Source organism: Crocuta crocuta, unplaced genomic scaffold (assembly GCF_008692635.1).
Source record: "Crocuta crocuta isolate KB4526 unplaced genomic scaffold, BGI_CrCroc_1.0 scaffold687, whole genome shotgun sequence".
Classification (NCBI taxonomy): domain Eukaryota; kingdom Metazoa; phylum Chordata; class Mammalia; order Carnivora; family Hyaenidae; genus Crocuta; species Crocuta crocuta.
The window spans coordinates 2,189,040-2,213,006 of NW_027530182.1; the positions used below are offsets into that span (position 1 = coordinate 2,189,040).

General features: G+C 37.2%; 1 protein-coding gene across 3 annotated transcripts in view; it reads right to left on the minus strand.

Moving 5' to 3' along the window:
- BNC2 (basonuclin zinc finger protein 2) overlaps positions 1 to 23,967 on the minus strand; it is a 356,963-nt gene that overhangs the window by 128,026 nt on the left and 204,970 nt on the right. The window lies entirely within an intron of this gene.

Below are 23,967 nucleotides of genomic sequence, written 5' to 3' on the forward strand. Positions count from 1 at the left end.
CTGTAGCAGTTCCACAAAAGTTCGGGAAAGGGAAAGGACAAAGAAAGCAGAAACAAGTCATTGGAAGTTATCAGGGCTCCATTTCTACAGATGGATCATAACCACAGATGTTGAAACAAAATTTTGCAATGTAAATAGTTCTCTTCCCACCCCCTCCCTGTTTTTTTTTTTTTTTAATGGTTTATAAATTGCAGACAACAGCAAATGTAAAACCACATTTGACTTTCAGAAAGAGAGCCACTGAGGATGTTTCTAAATGACTGTGGCTGGCTCTAAAAACCTGACTAATTAATTTGCTAATTGAACTATGGCTCAGCCTGAGTTACCATGGTGTCCTCCGTCTCCCAAACAAAGACAGGCCAACAAACAATTCCCAACTCCTTCCATAAGAGCAGGCTCAACGATACCAGTTTTCTGAGTAAGATGCATAAGTACCTGAACGGTTCAAGGAGAAAGAGGAGCATGTTGTGTAGACTGCAGGGGTAAAAGGCCTAATCTGAGGAAATAAGGAGAGTGTGACACCTGTGTAGAGGGATAGTAATTTAACTCAAGCTATATTAGCAAGCAAGGATTCTCCCAAGAAGTAGTTCTTCCAACCCTCCCTCTTGCTACTCACCTGCTATAGACAGTTTAGTGTTCACTGGCATGTTCACAAAAAAGAAACTCAAATTGTAACTTAGTCACTTTTTATTAACAGCTCTGATATGGGTTTAGAATCAGATGAAAAAGGAGGGGCAGGAAATGATAAAAATCTACATTGAAGAATTTCTGTGTATTTCAGGAGCATTATCTCAGTATAAAAACAGGATGACCATTCTCACAGTAAACAGTTGAGGCCTTTTTCTCTTCATATCTAAGAAGTTATATCTAGATCTAAAAGCCAAGATAAGGTCATACCTTCTAGTCCCCATCCTTATCTGAGTTCCTGGGAACCCTACTACAGATAATGTAATTACATTTTTCCTCAGTTTCTCTAAAGTGAACAATTAAGATAACATTGTCTCATCTACAAGGCTCAAAGAGATGCTGCAAAGATTAATGACATAACGAATGAGAGGTACTTTGAACTTGTTGAGAACACAAAAGCCTTAGATCAACTGTCAGAATTATACACATATGACCTTCTAGAGATTAGAAAAGATAAACACGTGAGCCTGAGAGATGGCCATCTAAACACATAAGTCAGGGAAATGGATATTGGACAATAACTAGGCTAAAATCCTAATTACACCTGAGAGTGCCCAAGATTTCTGCAAGTTCTAAACCACTGGCTGGTCTTTCTCTACCACTCTTCCCACCACCTGACCTCCTTACAGTATAGGCTCCTATACATGTGCACTCGGAGCAACTCCTGTTTTAGTATGCCAGTATTTCTGCATATTAATGCAGGTACTTAAAAGTACATGCACACACATTTTTTTTTTTAGTATTTCAAATGTATTTTTTCCAGAGTTCCTCCTCCACTCTCGCTTCCTCCTGACTTATGGTCACCAGAGAGTTCATGTACTCTTGATAAATTGCTTTCTTACATCCACAGTGTAAAGGCCCTTATCATTTACCCGCTGGCTTCATTCAACACATTTACTCCCAGGAATACTTTGTCAAAGAGTTCGGGTTTCCTCATACTTCATTTCTTGCAGCTGATTTGTCTGATCTTTCCTATTCTAGTGGTTAAGTCAACTTTGAATAAATAGCTTTAAAAATTAATTTAACGTTTGGGAAAGATAAGGGATTCACAAGCCTAGGGATTGAAGTCTTCTCTCACTCCACAGGGCATTTAGACTGCAAAAATGCAGGAATGAGGTATTATTATCTCTGTTCTTCCTCAAATATAGCTTTACTACTCAGCCTTCTGATGAGTAAGCTGCTCTGCTTATGGAATCGAGTGACCAGGTCAGGGAAAATCTGCCCCTGTCCCCATTTCCCTTCATCAACCCTCCTGGCCTGCATCAAACACTTCTTCACCAAATACACTGCTATGACCACAACAAATATGAAACCAAGAGGGCTCAGTAGAGGGGAAATAAGATGACACCAAATCTCAATTTTTGTACCTATGTTTGGCACCTATAGCCATGAATTAAGTACATGCAGGTATGTGTACCTATTGTGTTCAAGGGCTGGGTGGAAAGTTGTCACCCTCTGCCTCCCACGCTTCAAAAAAGGGCTGGCAGTTTAAGATGAAAAGGACTAAACAGTTGAGGCTACAGAAACAAAAGTTATTCAGAGAACTGAAAGAGCAAAACTGGAAAAATAAAGCAAAAACATTTCCCTAAATATGTTTTTGAGAACATCAGAAAGTGAGAATAATATTATAAGGAAATTATCGGATTTTTCTTCATGAATATGCCATATGTCAAGATGTAGGAATACCGTTATAAGTCACATAAGTATATGGTCAACATTTTCTGTAAAAGGCCAGACAGTAAATATTTTAGGTTTATGGGTCATATGTTCTGTTTCACAAGTACTCATCTCTTTTGTTAAAGAGGAAGAGCAGGTGTGCCAATGTTCTAATAAAACTTTATTTACACAAACATATGGAGGATGAAAGGGTGGGCCAAGTATTTAAAGAAAGTCAAGAGTAGATATGGTGAAAAATCTGAGAGTGTGATTTAAACAGAAATTACCTAGGAGATGAGCCACAGATGAAGGCTTGAAAAATATTAAACTGCCCAGCTTTCAGATGTCAACTACAAATTTCACCATAAATAGATCTTCAAAGATCGGTCAAATTTCTTGAATGTATCAAAATTTTCTGCTTTATAAAACAAGTTGTCAACAACTTTTAGGGATGTCTTCTAGGTGGGCAATGGTTAAGTGACAAGTATTTAAGTGTCATAACAACAACAAACTAAGAACTGGATGTCTGTAAGAACTGGATATCTGCCCAATGTCATTATCTTCCTGTGCCTGACTGTGGAGGACTCAAGTTTGAGTCTTAGTGGGTTTAGAAACATGAGGTGTGTCAATGGGGATGAATGGGTGGTAAAACAAGAACTTGTTCAGGAGAATGAGTGAAAAAAGATAGTCATCTACCTTTACACTTTATGGGTCTAACCATCTTAAATCATCCTATACCAATGGTGTTCCCCAAATTCCATTTTCAAATGAAAATGAAACCTTTTTCTTTAATGTTTATTTATTTTTGAAAGAGAGAGAGAGAAAGAGAGAGGGAGGGAGGGAGGCAGAGTGTGAATGGGGGAGGGGCAGAGAGGGCAACACAGAATCCAAAGCAGGTTCCAAGCTCTGACACAGGGCTCAAACCCACAAACCATGAGATCACGACCTGAGCCGAATTCAGATGCTTAACTGACTGAGCCACCCAGATGCCCCTGAAATGAAATCTTAATACAAGCTGGATATAAAGATATATGAAAGGAAAGCTGCCCTTGGTGACGCTGGAGTGCGTATGGATTAGAGAGCTTCCAATCATTTGTTACTCTCTTCTTCCCTTCAACTCGTTTAATCATCTCAGTGGGATCCCTAGAGTTCCTTGGAAGCACAGTTTAAAAAAAACAAACCACTTTTCTATACAATAATATGATATCAACTGCTTTGTCTGCTTTGCATCTATTCTCCTTCATTCTAGTACCAGAAATGGGATTTCCCTTTGGGGAGCCACTCTTCTCCTATACTCGGTATCAATTATTTCATAGACTAGAATGTTCCTTAAGCCAGGCCAGGAAAACCAGGATATCCCAGGCCCCTGGCCACAGCACCTGGTTTAAGAATGGGCAACTGACCTAAGTCTCAACAGTGAGATTTAATGTAGGATTTTAGTTAGAACTTCTGGGAAGTCTTCTCTTTCCTAGACATTTGTAGCTAATATATTTGCTTGAGACTGAGAATCATATGGAAGACAGTCAGGCTGCAAGGTGGCCTGAGAAAGACCAAGCACTGATTAATACTGTTTGATATAGAAGATATGGATATGGCAGTGCTGAAGCTAGTACTATCCCTGGAGTTTTCAGCTACATGAGCCAAAAAAAAACAAAAAACAAAAAACCAAACAAACAACTCTGTCCCTCCCCTCCCCTTATATGTCTGCTTGAAGTACAATTCCATAATTTGTATCAAAAAGAGGCTAGATAAGACAACTACTTTTAGTGGTATTCATCCAGTTGAACACCATGTAATTTTAAAGCAGCTATCACTAGTTTAACTAGTTCAGCCCAAATTTCTCCAATTCACAATTCCAACTGTAATTCGCAATTTCGCCAATGACTGGAATGAAGGTATCCTTAATGATTTCATATCTTATACAAATTTACAAAGGGTGATGGACACCAGTAACATTATTAAATAAATTTTATGTGGGGGGTAAAGGAAATGACTGTTTAAGTAGTAACTAAATGTAGGCATCTTTCTAGGGGGTTACAATGATCTACTTTAATCCTTTAAAAAACCAAACACACACACACACACGCACACAGTATTACTATTACTGGCTATTCAGAGATCAAAGGCTCAATGAGGTTAAGTAACTAAACTAAGGTCACATAGTTATTTCTCCCAAGAAAATTCTGTTTCTACTACATGTTCAGATAAACAGTAAGTCTAGAAACTTGCAAATCTTCATCATGTTGGAAGTCCCTAACTCCCAGTAATCTGGGCTTCTTGCCCATCACTCTGCTGAAGCAAGCATTTCAAAGGTCACCAACACCTGCCTTACTATGAAATCCAATAGCTTTTTCCCTTCATTATTCTCCATGATCTCTTCACAGCAACTGACCTTATTGATCACCACTCCTCCTATAATACTCTTCCCCTTCATTCGTGCATACATTCATTTATTCACCAGCACTTAATAACTTATCACCAAGGTAGGTGTTGTATGGAGACGCAAAAGTAATTTACGTTGTGGCCTCCACCTACAAAAGTAGACAGATGCAATCAGCATAAATGCTATAGAAGAGATCTGATAAAGTACCATAGGACACAGAAGAGAGAGCAACTCTGCCAGGAAGGCACTGTCTTGTAAGACAACTAGGAATTCAGCAAGTGAGAAAGGAGAACAATCTAGGTAGATGAACTAAGGAGGGCGTTCTCAAACATTATGTACATCAGAAATCACCTCAAGGGCTTAGAGAACAAAGATTGCTGGACCACTGCCTCTAGAGTTTCTGATTGGGTCTGTGGTGGGGACCAAGGATTTGCATTTCTAGTCAGTCTCTACAGAACGCTGCTGGCCAGGGACCACACTCTGAGAACCACTGATATGTGTGAGAGAACTACCCAAAGAATGTATAATACCTGAGGCAAAATAGTTAGAAATAAGTACAAAAGAATCAGAGGGGCAATCAATGAGGCCTTCAAACTAAACGCCAAAAGCCGTGGAAAGCTTATAATTTTATTTCTTGTTAATAGGATACTTGTTAATAGGATAGAAAATACTAAACATTTTATAAGATTAAAATGATTTATAATTTTAGATACAAAATTTTGACAAGGGCCTAGAAATTTAACTAAAACAATAGCTTGAGGGACATGGCACATGGTCAGCAGTAACTAAACAGCCACTAAGGTGCTGAGCAAAACTCAGCCACAGAGCCACAACCCCCTCTAAAGAAGAGTAGAGAGAGAGATGGTCAGGGTTGGTTTGAAAACTTACTACAGATGACTCTGACATATACCATTACACATGCCACACCAAAAATCAGAGTTAGGTGAAGGGATGGCCTAGAGTCAAGTGTACAGAGTAGAACATGTTTGCTGGGAGATGTCTTAACTTATTAGACCTCAAACTATAATGGGCCTACATGTGAGGAATGTAAAGGCCTTCCGAGAGGTATGCAGACAATGGAGACTCAATTTCCAGATCCTACAATCCTCTATTTGCTTTCCTAGAATTGACCCACTTGAGAAGAGGCCTGCATGCACATGCAGATTAGCCATTTACATTTCTCCTTTAAAAATTGTACTCTTCCTTCTTTACAAAATAATGGAGTATACTCTGACTGGACTTATAAAGTACACTGGCTCAGTGTGGAAAACTCTCCTGGGTGCTGAAATAAACGAGGCTTTGTGAAAGTTTCCTTTAATGATTAATAAAAGCACCAAGAACCTGGAAAAGGCGTGCTCTCTTCCTGATTATACCTATATGGGTAAAGGGTAGGTAGAACTTGAAACATAGGTCTATGTTGGAATATTCAGAATGTATGTAAAATGGGACTCACCTCTAACATTCCCACCTATTTTAATAATGAATCACTCTTTAGAATATATCCTGTAAGAGCAAAGCCAAAATGTGAACATGGCTTTTGCCTCCCAACATATTCAAAGGTAAACCATTCTTCTCAATTAATTCTCATCCCTAGGAGGAGCAATCATCCCCTGGAAGAAAAGGCCCTGAGTATATGAGATACCTACTCTTGTAAATTCAGTCTGAATATTTTCCTAGACCTACAAAATTTGTAAGACACATTAGATAAAACATGTGAATAGAAATTTTGCATGGTTTCTTTCAGAAACTATGCTGATCACTTAATAAGGTAGTTACAACCTATTTAATCAAATACTATCAAAATATTTCAGTTATGATTATTCATCATTTTCATCTGTTTTAAATAAAAATTTGAATATTTTATACATCCTATTAATAGAGGTAAAATTTAATATAAATGATGATCTATATGCTAAAGCACTTACTTTTTAGCAGTATGGAACTTTTTCATAAGTACATAAAAACAGTTTGGCCAGGAGACCTAGCCAAATTAATAAATGTTTTTAAAATACATGACTCTTAACCTAATTTGTTCTTATTATCCAACACCATATTGTGATACACACATGGAACCCCATTGTGGAAGTCTTAAGACCATGACTTTTTTTTCAGGACTTCTAATGTACTTTTCACTTCATAAAAACCTTAGGTTTATATTACATCATTACTAATTAAGTAATAAGAAATAGCATTTCTATTGTAAACTGAATAATTTTATTAGCTCCACATTTCATTCTAGACTGTTTTAGTAATCTATCCTATGAAATTCAGTCTATAACATATTGATGTTTTAATAATTTTTCTCAAAATGCATATTAATATATTCAATTTATTTGAATTGAAATGTGAGTTCAATGTTTTCCAATGAAAATTAAATTAGATTTGGCAGCATGATTTGACCATGAGCACTGGTGAAAATTTTCATCAATCAACATAACTAAATCTGCAATGATAAATGTATTTCCTTTAAAAAAAAAAAAGCATATTGCAGAAACTATTTGAACTAATCCAGTATTTCAATTTCCTCAATCTTTTCTGTATATACTAGAATAAATAATATGCCTCTAAATGAAAGACTAATAGCTAAATTTATAAATAGGCATTTAATAAACATTAATAGGGTTAAAACTTTCAGAAACCGAGAAGGTGAATGACTGTGACAACATCTGGGTAATAAGGTGGGGAATTTTCGTTTCTTTCCTTTTAACAGAACTAATTGATCACTGTGTAATTTCTGGCATATAATTTGAAATGACTTCTAAGAAGTGAATGACGATGGAATAAAGTTGCTAGTCCCATCTATTCATGTGAACAGGTATCTCAGTAGTTATATATCTGCAAAAAAGGAGAAATGATAGTGCACGTCTTCTCATTCTTATATGAAGTACTATTCATTTACTGATATGTAAACTAATCTGGGAAGACCAAAATTACATCCCCATCCACTTTATTGACAGGTGTATTTCTAACAAAAGTCTACTTTATGCTTAATAAATCATAAAAATTTGTAATATTTACATTGCTTCGGATCTTATCCTCTTGATCAAATTAAACAATAAGATTTTTATTTTTTTTTAAATGTTTTATTTATTTCTAGGAGAAAGAGAGAGAGAGACAGCATGAGCAGGGGAGGGTCAGAGAGAGAGGGAGGCAAAGAATCTGAAGCAGGCTGTCAGTTAACTAGCTGTCAGCACAGAGTCCGATGCGGGGCTTGAACCCACAAACCGCGAGATCATGACCTAAGCGAAAGTCGGACGCTTAACCGACTAAGCCACCCAGGCGCCCCTAAGCAATAAGATTTCTAGTTACATTATTTTCTTAATTTTTTGTGGCAGACACGTATAAGTTGAATGATACAAGACTTATAGGGAACATATGAATGCATTTATAGTAAGGTGAACTGGGGGCAGCGAACTGGAAACAAGATTTAAGGGGATAAAAAAATAATAATTACTTAAAACAATGATTTAAAGTTCTCAATGTTAATGAGAGAGAGAGAGAGAGAGAGAGAGAGAGAGAGAGAGAGAGAGATTGTCGTCCTCCCAATAAGGGACAGTTTCTTAAGGAGAGACTCCAAAAGTTCAAATCTCAGCTTTGGCACCTATTTGCTGTATGACCTTGGCCAGTTACTTATTATATGAAGATGTTAGAATGGCTCTTTATTTTAAAACTCTTTTTAGTGGCAAGCAAGCTAATAGCTTGAAGACCACTACCTTAATTCAAAGAAGCAAGTAAGGGAGAACACTGAATCAAAACCAAGCTAAAAAGTGTGGGGAAGAAAACAGATGCTCACAGAGATGAAGAGGCACAGATACAGGATGTTAATATTTTCTAGTTTGGGGGATTTGGAGGGGAAATCAATAGATATGCAGGGGAAGCATCAGGATTCTAGAGGAGCTGGCTCTGCAGCTGCCTATCTATGATGAGTGACCTCTAGGAATCCAACCACTCTTACTCTGTACAGGTGAATCCTAACCTACCCAAGCTCCATGTCCTCAACTGTAAACATGCACTTGACCCTTAGTGCTGTGAGAAGTAGAACTAAGGAAACTAGGCTTGATGGAAAATCTTTTTGCTACTGTTGTTATTTTCTGATTGGATATGTCAAAGGTGCTCATTGAAAAAAAAAAAGCTGTAAATGAATGAAAACAACAAAACAATCATCTATAATCCCAGCATCTAGAGACTACTAATGTCCACATGTTGATATAGTTACATCTACTTCTTTCAGTCCATAATTTTTATATAGTTGAGGTCCACACAATGGATACAAGTTTCTTTCTTTTTTTAAAAAATTTTTATTTTTATTTTTTTTACAAATAGTTTATTGTCAAGTTGGTTTCCATGTAACACCCAGTGCTCATCCCCACAAGTGCCCTCTCCTCCATGCCCATNTATTGATACAAATTTCTATCTTGCTAGTGTTGTTTTTCTCACTGAACATTACATATAGCAAAAACATTCAAAATTATCTCAGGCTACTTAGTACCCATAAATTTTTCCATCACAGTTTCTCCTGGATCAATCTCTTCTCTCTGGCCTAACTTCTACCACTTTATCACAGACTTAAGATTCTCACACCTCCATTCCTGCAAGTAACTCCTGGTGGTCTGTCTATTTCTGTTCTCTCTGGACTAATACAACCTAAATACAACCCACAGGTTGGTCTTCTCTACCTTACTCCCCCTTTATACAATGTCCTTAATCTGGGCCAGAAGACCTTGGCCAGATCAATTTACTATCCATCCTAGTAACTGACACAGGCCTCTGTTCCATCCAAAATGAGCTATACGCTACCTTTCAAACATTCTTAGCACTTTAGTATTTGGTCACTAAATGAATATTTCTAGGCACTATGCTAAGTTTCAGAGATATAGTGAAGAGCAAAACAGGTATGATTCAAGCCCCCTTGAAGTTAATAGGCTAGGGGAAAACAGACATCTTAAACATAGTCATTAATGCACAGAATTACAAACTAGGTATGTGACATGAGAACATGATTTAAATGGGTAGCATTAATTGGCTCTTCTAGGCAAAGTCAATTCTGCTAGCACATAAGAGAGAGTAACAGAATAGTACAAGATGGGGCTGGAGAGACAAGCATGGCTCCATCTGCTAAACTACATTTAAAATATTTTTATTTTCAATGCTGTTCCTTAAGTGCCTTTCTTCTCTCTTATTTACATCTCTGACTACATTTTTCTTTTAGCTTCAATTCAAGTTCTGTTTTCTTCTTCCATGAGGTCTGGAGAGGTCCCTTCATCTAAGAGCAAACTGTGTCAATAATGATGTGTGCTAAACAGGTACATCACAACCATATGCTGCCCATTTACTGGGTCACTTATGTGCCCATTTTATTACAAGAGCTTAATGTTAAGCAGCAACCATATCTGACACATAATCAACTCAAAGGTGTTCAGTCCTCTTATCGTTAAATGGATAAACACAGTTAAGTGAACATAGAATAGAAAAAGACCATTAGTGTATCTGCACCGAAAGGTTAAATGTATGATTCTACATTGCCGCCAAATTCTTTATTTCACCCATGTCCCTCACCTTTGTTCTTTATACTCCTCTAGAGAACAGTTGGGGTAGGTAATTGCAGCAGTTTAGTTTTGGGAGTGAGGTGGGACTGCTAACTGAACAGGAATTGACCAAACCTTGCATAATCTATTCCCTTTCCTTGTACTTCAATCATTATTTGGGGGCATCCAATGGATTTCTAGGTAATAGCAAGATGAAATCTAGTATTGTTAAAGAAAATAAGCTTGATGACAGGGTGCACAGACTAGAACATAGTACAGACACTATGAAAATCACAGCACAGATCACTAGATTTGTGATCAATGTGCTAGATTTATGGTCTCATAGCTATAGGAAAAGGTATGGATGGTACAGACTTTGGACGGGGATCAGAGAATAGTCACATATTAAGACTGTAAGAATAGCATCTACAAAGCAAAGGCTATTTTTCTTTTCTAAAAGGTCTAGAGAAAAAAAGCCAACGGATAAATTAATCTCTTTTTAGTATGTGGAATTTTATCTGGTAAAAGAAAAGGGCTTAACTGTACAATATAGCTACTAGTTAGAAAAAGAAAAGAAAATTCATACAAGAGTTTCTTAAACTGTGAATTAGGTTAACTGAGTAAGCGTAATTTTCCCGGATTCACCTAAAGTGCCAAACACCAAAGCTTAAACTGGTCATTTGCTAGCTATAAAACAAAGGACAAATTGAGGTCTGGGTATCATAATTTTAATAAACACTTTGATAGGAGAAGACCCCAAAATTACATATAAGTCTGGATGAAGAAAATTCATTTCTGTTAAAAACAGAATGAACATAAGGAAACAGCCAGAATTTTTGTGGTTCATTAATGTAAATGTGTAAAGTAAATGCAAAATAAGTATAAAACGTAATGCAAAATATGTAATAAATATGAATATACACTTTAAACCATATTGCTAACTTAAAGAACAAAGTAATGTTCTTTATAAAATTCTGTTTTCAAAAGTATAAAATAGTGCTGGGGGTGGGTGAAGAACTTGCATCTATCAAATGAAATGTGAATAACTATTTTTTATTTCAATTTTTAATAACAGGAATGACTCCCCAAACCCTCAAATAAATTAAAATAAATGTAAACCTGTAATTCTACAGACTTCACTTCTAATATTTTCTGTGAAGGTCACAGAAATAAGAACATATTCAGATAGTTTTTTTTTCTTAATGTAGGAGTATAAAAGTGCTTTTCACTGATCCTAGAAAATTGGCTCTCAGTGATAGTTTATAGTTCTTAGTTTTCCATAACTTTTTTAAACCTAACTTTCTTTAAAAGCCAGATTCAAGTGACTTAGGTGGTTTTCACAGGGATATGTTCGAACATTTCAGGCCCTGACGTCCAGTGGAATCCATGTAATAGCTGTTCAGACATGGCAGTGTGAAGCTTAGAGTCATTCAATAAGAAGTGAGCCAAGCGGAATAACTTTTCAAAGCCACCTACTTTGTAGAGGAAAACAATGAAAAATTTGTATGGAAACGACCTAAAAGGAAATCTTTTATTTAACTAATTTCCAGCTTTGCCCTGGATATTTTTAAATTTTTAAATACTAATTTGAAGCAATTTTACAAGTAAGGGAAAAAAAAGTAAAGAAACTCAGTCTCCCATTTTGGGTGAAAGCCAAGTGAGCCTTAAATTGGAAAGCTAATTTTTTCGAGAACCCGATGTCTCTTGCCTCAATTCCCCTTTGGATTCTAAATTATAACAGCATCAAGTGGTCAGCTTTTAGGAGGTCCAGGTCCTAGAACACGAAATTAATTTCTAATAGATTAACATTTAACACGTGTTTTTTAAGGGATTGTTTTTATGGAATTCTTTCCACAATTACTTTAAAGGTTCAGAAATAAAGTTGTTAGGGACAGGATTTTATAAGAGCAATTTCTGGGGTCAGATTTTAAAGTTTTGATTACTTACAATATTGTTCCCTTTCCTACTTCAAATACTCAAATACTCTGAATTTATGAGGGTGGGTGGCTCTTCATTCTTGCTAATATCACCAATAACTTCCAATTATATCACACTTTATAATATGCACACTATACCCAATATAATGATATGTCATTTCAATGTAGCTAGCCCATGAACTTGTACAGGTTTAATGGGATTTTGCGTATTTAGAATTTCATCATAAAGGGGCCCTTTGTAATCATTATAACATCAATCCTTTCTCATTATAAGACTCAGCTCTCTTACTAGGCGAGAGAGCATCAGGGCGCAAGGCAAAGGCTTAGCCTACCCATAGATCGTGAGCCAGACCCTAATAAAAGCCATAGCACTTGGAGAAAACATTAATAAATGGCAATGATGACATATTAAAAACATTTTAGTGAATCAGAGAATCGATGATGAAGGCAGACAATGACTGTTATTAAAAGAAGAATTGCTTATGACTTGAAGTAATATTTAGATCTGCAATTTTATTCACTACTTTTGGGGAAAAGAACTATATAATTGGGGAAAAGTTAAGTACAAAATAACTCATGTTCCATTTAAGTCACAACTTTCTAACTGTAACTGTCAAGGTTGAATTAATTAGGATACTTAATACTGAGGAGAGAGAAGGCTTGCTTCGAGAACTTTTTTTAAGGAAAGAAGAAAAGGAATGACATACAGCTGAAAGAGTTGATCCCCAAGCCTGGTGATAAAAACTATCAGCCCTTATGTGTGAAGGTTTTATTTTTTTCCTTGAACAAATAGTGTGTCAGTGTTTTTAAGTAAAACAAAACAAAAACCTACTGAGCCACCATAGACCCTGATTATACTACTATACCTTATATGCCTTATGTAAATGGCTCTTGATTTTTTTCTTGTCCGTTAATACATGAGGGACAAGAATATGAAGACTCTTATGGTTCATTATGAATGTGATGCTAATCTGTAGCAAGGGAAGGGGGACAGGAGTAGTTCCAGTGAGGCTCCACTGTCCTATAGATTTTAATCATCCCTAGTTGACATTTTGCTTTGAGAGTATGTGGACATGCACACACAAACACCTACAATTATTCCAGGGTAAAATGTGAGCTCCACTTGAGATTATATAGTAATATTTCAAACTGATTGGCATTTCCCCCCTGTGGCCTTATGCATAATAAAGTCTTCACAACAGACTTTGGAAATCATTAAAGTCTGACTGAGGCACACATAAAAGTAGACTGTCAACGCTTGGTTATTCAGAAGCTCACTCTCTTGGCTAGTAGATTAAACAAGTCCTTGGTTTTATTTCTTCTCTTTCTTCCTTACATGGCCCACTTTTGGGGCATGTTTTTCCTCATTTACAGCAACTCCATCAGAAGGTGGTTAAGGGGGAAAAGAGAAAATTTAATCTACAAATGTGGCAGTCAATCTAGGAAGAGATTTAGTAATTGAATGTACTTGCTACAACCAGGTTTCGGGATTATTATTTCTACTGTCACTGGTCTCTCCAATCTCTGGTCACCAAGGCTAGCTGAAAGTGGTCCACACAAACCTTGCTTTATTTAATTTACAGATTAATAAATTAAATGTACACTGACTACAAAACATAACTTGTTTCAAAAGTAACCACTGGGGGCGCCTGGGTGGCTCAGTTGGTTAAGCGTCTGAGCTTAGTTCAGGTCATGATCTTGCGGTTTGTGGGTTTGAGCCCCGCTTAGGGGTCTGTGCTACAGACCCTGGAGCCTGCTTCAGATTCTGTATCTCCCTCTCTCTCTGACCCTCCCCTGCTCATGTTCTCTCTCTCAAAAATAAATAAAACATTAAAAAATTTTTAAAAAGTAACTATTGAAGTATATTACTTGAACAGATGATATTAAGTCCTTTTATTATACAAAAAGTGAACTTTTCTGTAAGAGAGTAATTACCCTACTCCCAACTTATTATCTTTAAATACTTAATTTTCCTGAAGTAGCATATATGTATATAAGAATTTCACTAAGGAAACATTGTAAATGAAAGGCATATTTATCTTTGATAGAACATACACTTTAAACTCTATCACATGTAGTGAAGAAATATTTCAAAATTGAGAGAGAAAAAGTAATACAAAAAGCCAGCATCTGGTAGGAAATACCTGAAAGAAAGAAATGATTATATTCAGTCTTTTTTTTTTTTTAAATAAACATCACCTTAGTGTCACAAGTATTTTTCCTTCCCTCTCCCAGTAAGTCAGCCTGAAATCTCATTCCAAATCTATAATCAATCTTTCTTTCTTTTTTTTTTTATTCCCCCACCATAATCCCTTAAAACTCTGGGCTATCACACACACTTCTGACACTGATGTGTGTTTTCTTCTGGATTGCTGGATTTGCTTAATGCATATATCAAGTATCAAACTGCTTTGCATCTGTGACTGGAGGGATAAAAGACCCTATATAAAGACTTGCTCATAAAAAGGGGGTTAAGAAGGGAGCCTTAGGAAAAGTCTAAACTAACCAATTGTTAAATTCATGAAGAGAAAATGTTAAGGGCTAGAGCAATCCTTGCTGATTTTTCCACTAACATGATCAATGTATGATTAAGCAGATCAGGAAACTTAAAGCTGCCATCCCATCCAAAAGTTACTGGTCAGCTGTTTGATGTGTATGAGTTATCAAGAAGCCAAATATCTTTCAGAGTCTGAGCCATCGGCAAAATGAAACTATTTTATATCATCACCAATGTTTAATAATAAGCCCAAACTCTCAGGAAAGAAGTCAGGTCTCCTGAAAAGATGTGAACAAAGAAAGAGGGGAAATAATGGTCAGCTCCTTGAATTCTGGTTACCAATATAATAATAATGGCTCTAACTTTTACATATAAGAAAAATTCTATTAATTAGTACTAAAACACATAATCATAAAAATATATCCAAATTTTAAAATGTAGCAACTTTTCATTTAGATTCTTTTACTGTATTTAAAAACCAGTACTAGAAATCACTTGCCAACTTCATTTAGTCTCTGACTGAGGCACACATATGTGATATCCTAATTTACAGCTTGCACGTACAGATGTTCACACTTAGTAAAAGGGCTTCTTAATAGCTTTTTTTAATTAAAAGTGTGTTGATAATAGGTGTTTTAAACATATCCAAACAACACAGCTGAACTGACAAATGCCTGTCTTCATGCCTCACCATGCCTCACATTGTGGCAAGATTTTATAAGAGAGAAAAGATTATGATTCAGTCACATGTATATAGGATAAATGTTACCCCAAAAACTTCCAAATGAAATCTTTCATTAATTTTTCTCTCTATGATCTGTTTCCAAGTAGAAAATGTTAGATTGCTACTAGGTTTATGTAGCCAAAAGCAGAACCACACAGCCGTTGCTTGCTGCCTGCAGTTTTTTTCCTTTGCAAAACTTTGAACCCCATCCAGCTTTGACACACTGCCTCTTCAGTTAATAACTATCAAGTTTCCCCTTGTCTCCTGTCTACTTTTCTTTGAGGCAATTGCGCACTCAGCACCCCGAGATAATAACACACATCTATAAGATAAAAGCAATGGCATTAATGTAATTGTCTGCCTCTCTCTCTTTAGCCTAATCTTTTTTTCCCTTCAGTTTTGACTGCCTGTGTGACACCTGTTTTTGTCTCCTCTGATCCTACGACAGGTTTTCCGCTGACAAGGTTTTTGCCTGACAGAGATTCTGCAGACAAGAACATAATAAAATATGAAGAACTGCTTGTCAGAGTTTCTGCCAATGCTCACATGAAATAAAGAAAAAATGACTTGGTATATATATATATATATATACATATATATATAGGGGCCCTATGATGGTCGCTTTTGGCCTGTCAGAAAAAAGACCTCCCTGGCCAATTTCTCCAAGCCAAACAGGTGTTTTCTTTTATGTTAGAAGTTGATTTGTTTTTTAATTTTTACTGATAGTGGAAAACACGAACAGCCAAAGAGGGGAGGGGAGAATTTCTATCCATCAGATTTTTGCAGGCAAAGGAGTATTGAAGAACTACTAAATAAAAGTAGAAGATATTTCACTCAAAACTGTACCTTCTGAATAAGACCAAAATGCCAACATCTGTTAATGATCAAACAAATTGAACTTCTCTAAAATTTACTTCCTGGCTAGTCAGGCTGCTAAAACCTCCTACCTACCTTTCAGTTGTTTTGGTGTCTAAAGACAGAAGAAAACAGCAAAGGCGAGAACAGAAAGGCTGAAAAAGAGAAATGCAGAATCCAGACTAAAGGCAAGCGTCCGCAGCCGTGCTTACCACTTAGCATGGAAGAGGCTGCCAGAAAAGAAATGGCAATTAGGAGTCAGAGACTCTTAGATACACTTAGGAGTTTCCGCAAACCTTTGTTCCTGTGCTCCCATGTGGGCGATGCCGCAGTGGGTATCAGCACACAGAGATGAAGAAGGGCCCTTCCTGAGCTCCCGAGCTACAAGAGGGATCAGTATTACACAGAAACAACCCTCTGGTCTCAGTGAAGTGCGCTGAGTGCTGAGCTCATTCAGAAGGGAACACTTAATTGCTCCTGGGGGCAAGGGGGGATCCCTCTTCCCTGAGGAGAAGGGCAGAGGGAAGACTGGACACGATCAATAGTGCAGCAAGTGTGAAAGCTGGAAGGACTGGGAAAGAGCTGACAGTGATGAGTGCAGGGAGGACAAGAGCCTCAGGTTTCAGTTTTTAGGGTTCTCACGTCAATTCTAACTACTCTACCAGTAAACCACTTTAACCTAAGCTTCAGGCATCCAAATACATGATCTCATACTGATGGCCTGGAACAGCCATGTCTAATAGAAACAGAACTCAAGTCAGATCCTTTAATTTTTAGTCTATTTTAAATAGTAAAAAATAAACAATGAAACTAATTTTTAAGAATATATTTTACTTAACCCAGTACATCAAAAGTATTACCAATATATAGATAATATATGGACAATTCTTAATGTAACTTTTTACATTTTTTAAAGATGACATTTCCCAAATCCAGTGTATATGTTATATTTACAACATGTCTCAATTTGGACTAGCTGCATTTCAAGTGCTCACATCTGTAAGAGTGGCTTCTTAATTGGACAGCCAGGCCTAGAGTTACCTTTGCATTCCTTGGTGAATTGAATTTAAGGCCCAACAACATTGTCCTTTCATTTAGATGGGTTTGAGCCTGCATTTGTACTGTCACCTACCTGACCATACAAGCTGGTTCAAAGGCCTAAGAGGCCAAAATGGGGATCTCTCTGAGCTCCAGGGAGAGACAGACCTTACTACTGGGCCCCTGAACAGACAATGCTTATGACTCTACCTAGTTGTAACAGTGACACCTCAAAATGCTTTCTATATAGGGCTTTGGCTATATGCTCACTAACAGGTAACAAATGAATTCAAGAAGCCTTTGAAGAATTACAAACACCTACCCTCCTAGACGGCAAAACTGGTAAGGAATGGGATACATAAGCAACATATTATGCCTCCCAGAATACAAGTCAGAATTCCTCTGAATTACCTTATTTACCTCATCTGGTGTTCAATAAAGGGTAGGGGGAGGGCTCATGCTTGGAAAAAGTCATCACTATGACACAACAGAAGGAAGAATGGTTGAGAGTACCAGCATGATCTTGCTGAGGCACACTGGGTCCTTATGCCCCAGCAAAATCTCCTCGTCCATCTGAACAGAGCATCCTAAGTAAAAGGAGAGGAGTGTTTCATTTATAACTCCTTCAATTTGTGTTCTGTTTAACCTGGTGAACTCCAGTTAATTAAGATGTTCCTATAAACAATTGAGCTTCCTGTAGGATCGTTAGCAAGATATAAAAATTTATGATGTAATAAAGTACAATAAAATGATAAAGTGGTTAGCCCATAAGAGCACTTCACATGCAAGAAGATAGGTGTGAAAATGGGCAAAATTAGCCTGAAACCTGCCTAAAATTAATCTACTTCTTGTTTTTGAACTTTGAACAGATATTCTTATAATTCATTTTAACTGGTCTACACATCTCAAAATGTGACTTCTGAGAAAAAGTGTTCAAATAAGGGCTCAAATGACACTTTAGGGTAAATGAAAGGTATAGAACTGGACTGGATTTACTGGGGAAAACAGCTTCACCTAGGGAACACTTGGCCCTATAGCCAAAGGAACTGGTAAAATAAACTTTGCCACTGGGCACTGAAGAAAATCTTCCCTAGAGGGGGAAAGAAGCTCGCATCACCTGTACCTTAAAAGTGAGGCTCTGGGATTATATCATTGGTATTAAGTCCACTCTTCTCTTTAATCTTCCTCAAAACCTCGCTGTGATATTTAAGTATATTTTTGTTATTATTTACATTTACAGATAAAAGAACTGAGGGACGGAGATGGGACCTGGCCACCATCTGGTAAAACCGACTTTTAGTTTAAACTATGCTAAAACATGTCTATCACACCCTAGAGGTGGAAGCTTTACTTCTAGAGGAGTTTAGAAATAACAACCAACACTATTAAGTAGATTATCTCATTTAATCCTAGGAAGAACTCTACAGACTAGGTGCCATCATTATCCACATATCACAGATGAGAAAACAGAGATTATGTAACTTGGCCGAAGTTCTGCTGATCGTAGGCAGTAGAAGCAGCACATGAACTTAAACAGAACTGCACTCTTCCCTAATTTTCTATCATGCCTCCCATTTATGATTCTGAAACTTCATATCCTGGGGTTCCAGCTCTGTATGTTTCAATCTCAAGATCCTCCCTAGAAACTCCTTCGCAGCGGACTGGCACTGTATACTTTAGAGGCCAGAATTTACCAAACTCATCTTACGTTCCATCTGAGTAAGAAGAAGCTAGGGGAGAAAACAAAACAAAACAAAACTGTGGGGAGCTAACAGGCAGAGAGCCCAGGACTTTAAAGGGGAGGCACTGTTTGTGCTATGATTAAAAAAGAAAAATTTTAGGGAGTTCAAAGCACCATTCCAAAGGTAGGCAGACTGAGAAACAAATCAAAATAAGCAGCTCAGGGACACAATAAGAATATAGTTAATGCCATTAATCAGGCACCGAACCTTTGCAATGGTGAAGATGGCCTCCCTTTAAAGCTTATCAGCTGTGATCAGGGAGTAAAGGAGAAGAGCAGAAGAGGGCATGGTGCCCTCAGGTCAAGCAAAGAAGGCTCCTATGCCAGTCAGGAAAATGACCTTGTTTTTGCTCTTTAAAATAAAAATAACTGGAGAGATCGGTCAAGGACTTTGTCCATGGAGAGATCAGGACCCAGCTGCCTTACCAGGGCTAGGAGGCACCTAAAAGCCAATTTCCCTAATTAGAAAAGAATTTTGCAGCTAGGTAAACCAGGTTTCTGTATGCTAATCTGGAAGAACTAAGTCTACTTAGATTCTTTTAAACAGATACTACATTAGCCCTCACCTTTTCCAAACCAGCGTACCAGAGGAAGAGGACTATGGTGTTCCTACCCATGTGTTTCTAGGTAAAGCCCTGGAAGCATGAACACCTACATCTTCCCAAAGAATCAAGTTCTCACTTGCAAAGCTTGCCTTTACTTCCCTGTGCTAAGGACTCAAGCTAGTACCTTTCTTACACTTTTCATAAAATCCTAAACAAAACAGCCTCTTGCAACAAGTCTCTCCCAAAGCAAAATCCACTCTTACTGGGACAAGCTCCAGGTCAATTAAAGGGAGGTCCAAGCTTTCTTGTAGATTATTATCTGGGAGGATTACCTTTCCTTTGTCAGAAGAGACTGAGTTTTAATCACCCTCCTCTCTCAATCCTGAAAAATTTACGAATTATCATACAGAAACTGCTGCTGAGTTACTAGGAATAAGCATGATGTCACAGAAATGTCATGCTTTACTACTTACGATAAAAGACCTCTATTTGGGGGGGCACCTGGGTGGCTTAGTTGGTTAAGCGTCTGACTTTCGCTCAGGTCACGATCTCGCGGTTCGTGGGTTCGAGCCCCGCATCGGGCTCTGTGCTGACAGAGCCTGGAGCCTATTTCAGAGTCTGTATCTCCCTCTCTCTCTGACCCTCCCCTGCTCACGCTGTCTCTCTCTCTCCTAGAAATAAATAAAAATATTTAAAAAAAAAAGACCTCTATTTGGGGAATGAAGGGGAGAAAACTAGGGAAGAAAGGAGGAAGAGGAAGGAAAAGTTACTATTACATTAGTTATACTGGGTTTTGGACTCAAGGAGAATATTACACAGTTACCAGTTGGGAATAAACTACTTCCAATGTTTAGACAATTCATAAGAAGAACACAGACTGGGACAAATAATAAAGACACGCAACTTTTCACAGGATAAAATGAAAAACTACTGCTTTTGATCCACTCTGCTTAAATTCTTGTAAAGTACCAGGATGCCAACAAATCTGAGGAATTTGTAAGCAGAATGCTGCAATCTTATGATTCTAAATGTAAGACTGACATAATCAAAAGGTTTTTGATTACGGAATGTTCAGAACCTATGGCCCAGATTTAAGATTTAATTATGCAAATTGAGCCTCACTAGAATTTTTTTGAGGTGTATGCTTGCCAGCTTTAGCAAATAAAAATACATGACCACGCAGCTAAATTTGCAGATATACACTTATCCTAAAAAGAACTCCTCCACTGAAATTCAAATTTAATGGAAGGTCTTATATTTCTATTTGGGGAAAGGTCTCTATAAATATTCCCATTCTGATAGGATATACCAAGTAAAAAGCTGAGAATTCAATGATGCTGAGAAAAAAGAAAAAAAGAAAAATTACTTCCAGTGAATTACAAAAAAGGTTTGAAATTAATGGATTATATGAATATTAAGTCCTACAGTACATTAAACCATAAAACTGGTTGCTATAGGACACTAAATTAACTTTATACTGCTCACCACCTCCTGTGGCACAGAACTGAGGAGCTGAAGGACACCTGGCACAGTACTTTACCTATGACAGATGCTTACTAAATATCTCTTCATGGATGATCCAGATGATGCAGGCCAAGCCTGCTCACATTACATTAAAAAAATCTGAATAGTTTGGATACAAGCAGGAAGGCAGCTGGCTTGATGACCAAATAATTAAAGTAATAATGTAGGACTATCTTCTCCTTGGATGAACTGCAGGTAGTAAAGAGAAATCACGTTCACAGAACATAATAAAGGAAAGGTTTCAAGAATTCTGGTGCAACAAGCATTCTCACAGATAGACCTTAGTCAAAGGAAGTAACACTAGTGTTAATTCAGATCACTTGGAAGTGAATGAAAATTCTAGCATTCATGCAGCTTGTTGGAATGGTGCATGCTTTTGGTTTAAATAAAAATATTCTATAAAGGAAATAATTTGTGCTGAGAAAGCTGCTGTGGGGTTCATTAAGCTATGTAATATATTTTTTATTCATCAAGCTTCATCTCCTTGCCAAATGCTTACGAGACACACTAAGAAACATTGGATTTTTTTAAAGGGCTTTTTTAAACAAATGGGCTTTGTCGGAAGTAAAAATTACTGATCTAGTAAAGGAAAAAATTCTTAATGCATTACCTTTCTAAAATCTGCCCATCTCTTTTCTTAAATACACAAATCAAATACACCCCATGATGAAAGAAAAAACATTCCACTTGTCTTGGATTATCACTAGATATTTACTAAAATCATTTAGAATATAGTTTACTATTTTTTATTTGTAGTACTCTACCTTAGTGGTTTAGAAATAAAGTCTTCATCTAGACTACAGGCATTACAACTCATTTGCAAATAATAAGAGAAATGATTTAGTACTATAGTTCTCCACCTCTATACTATGTCTCCAGTTTTTACAAAGGCAACAAAGTCCTATCAGTAACACTTCTCCTTAGAAGGCAGCACTCCCCCCTCACCCCCATACACCTACCTACCTAAGCCATTACTGGGTATGTTCTAGTGATACTTGTTAATTTCCAGGACTATGTAAAATTTTGGCTGAAGCTTTAATTCCATGAATGGTTGAATTACTACTCTAGTATGGTGGGAAAGGGTCAAAATGCAACAAACTAAATTTCTGCCAACATAAACATTTATGTCACCAGTAAAGAAGCCCATTGCTACTCTTCCTGGTATCTTATTTTGGTACTTTTGAATCAAGAAAAATTAAAACTTGTAGGAAATTTCATTTTAATTTTTTTCAAAACTCACTCTGTATTTTAGGTGAATGAAGGAAACACACAGGAAAGATAATGCAAACAGAGGTGGGAAAAATAGTTTTTAAATGAATTAGCTGGCAGTATACTGGAGTCCTTTATCCAAGAGCTCTGGACAGAAATTCACAAACTTAGAAACTCCCTGGGTTATTATGCACTGTAGGTATGGAGATCCTATACCAAAAAAGGCTTGTTTTGAAATAAAGTTAAATTCAATAAAGCCCTGTTTTCTATTATATAAGTGAAAGAGTTGAAATTCATTAATGGGGAGAAAGAACAGGATATCCTTTATTAATTCAGTGGGAAATACCTATTGGTAGTCAAGGAACTGTTTTGGGTTTTTTCCTCCCTGACTCAATGGTGCTAAAGATTTCAAGGAAGTAATTTGTAGAAAGCACACGGCCCAGTGCATAATTTCAAAACCCAGGTATCATAGTATGATGAATTAATCACTTACTCTCTTTAATTTTTAAAACATCTTTCTCAAGATTACTGTAAAGGAGCTAATGTCAACAACTGAAGCAGGTTAGAGAAGAAATCTGTAAGTCTATGAAGAGTGTGTTTGTGTGTGTGTGTGTGTGTGTGTGTGTGTGTGTGATATAATGGCCCATGAAACCCAACATCTTACAAAGAAACTATAAAGAGATATAGGAACATATTTGTTCAAAAGAGTCCATCAAATTTGTAAGAAATGTTTTTATAGAGAACACTTGAATTTGATATTTATCTTTTAGCAGCAAATATTGTTTTTAATACAATTAACAGGTGGAGTAGGTTTAGTGACACGATGAAATAATTCTATGAGATGTGTTTTAGTAGTCTCACTCCTGTTATATCCACTTTCAGAGAAAAATCACACACTAAAAAAAACAAGCCACTTCCTCCTTGTGCCACACACAGGACACTGTACTGTGCGAGGCAGCCAGGAAGGCAGCTGTGTTTCACCTCTGCACAGAAATCACTGGAGACAGGATTTCAGGGTTTTCTGTGCAGGGGGAGAGAATGAAGCAACTAGTTGGAATGCCAAGGGCAAAAAGAGTAGGTGCTCTCCTCCCACTGCCAACTCAAAACCTGGAAGCCAATCCCTCACCATCATATCTGTCTTAATGAATGGGGGAAGAGTGGAGTTTGTAAGTCTGCATGCACATATTTGGAGGTGTTTTGTTTTTTTAAATGTCTTATTTTACTGGAGGGGGTGAGGGGCAGAAAGAGAGAGGTGGGGACCAAGAATCCAAAGCAGGCTCCATGCTGATGGCAGAGAGCCTGATGAGGGGCTCAAACTCACAAACTACAAGATCATGACCTGAGCTGAAGTCAGACGCTCCAAAGACTGAGCCATTAAGTTACCCCATGGAATTTTGGTTGTTCTTTTTTTAAGCTTACTTATTTATTTTGAGAGACAGAAACAGCAGAAGTGAGGGAAGGGCAGAGAGAGAGGGAGAGAGAGAATCCTAAGTCAGTACAGAGACCGATGTGAGCCCAGGCTTAAACTCACAGACTGTGAGATCATGACCTGAGCTGAAACTAAGAGTTGGACACTTAACCAACTGAGCCACCCAGGTGCCCCTGTACGTATTTGGAGTTGTATACGGACACACAGTTGAGAGAGG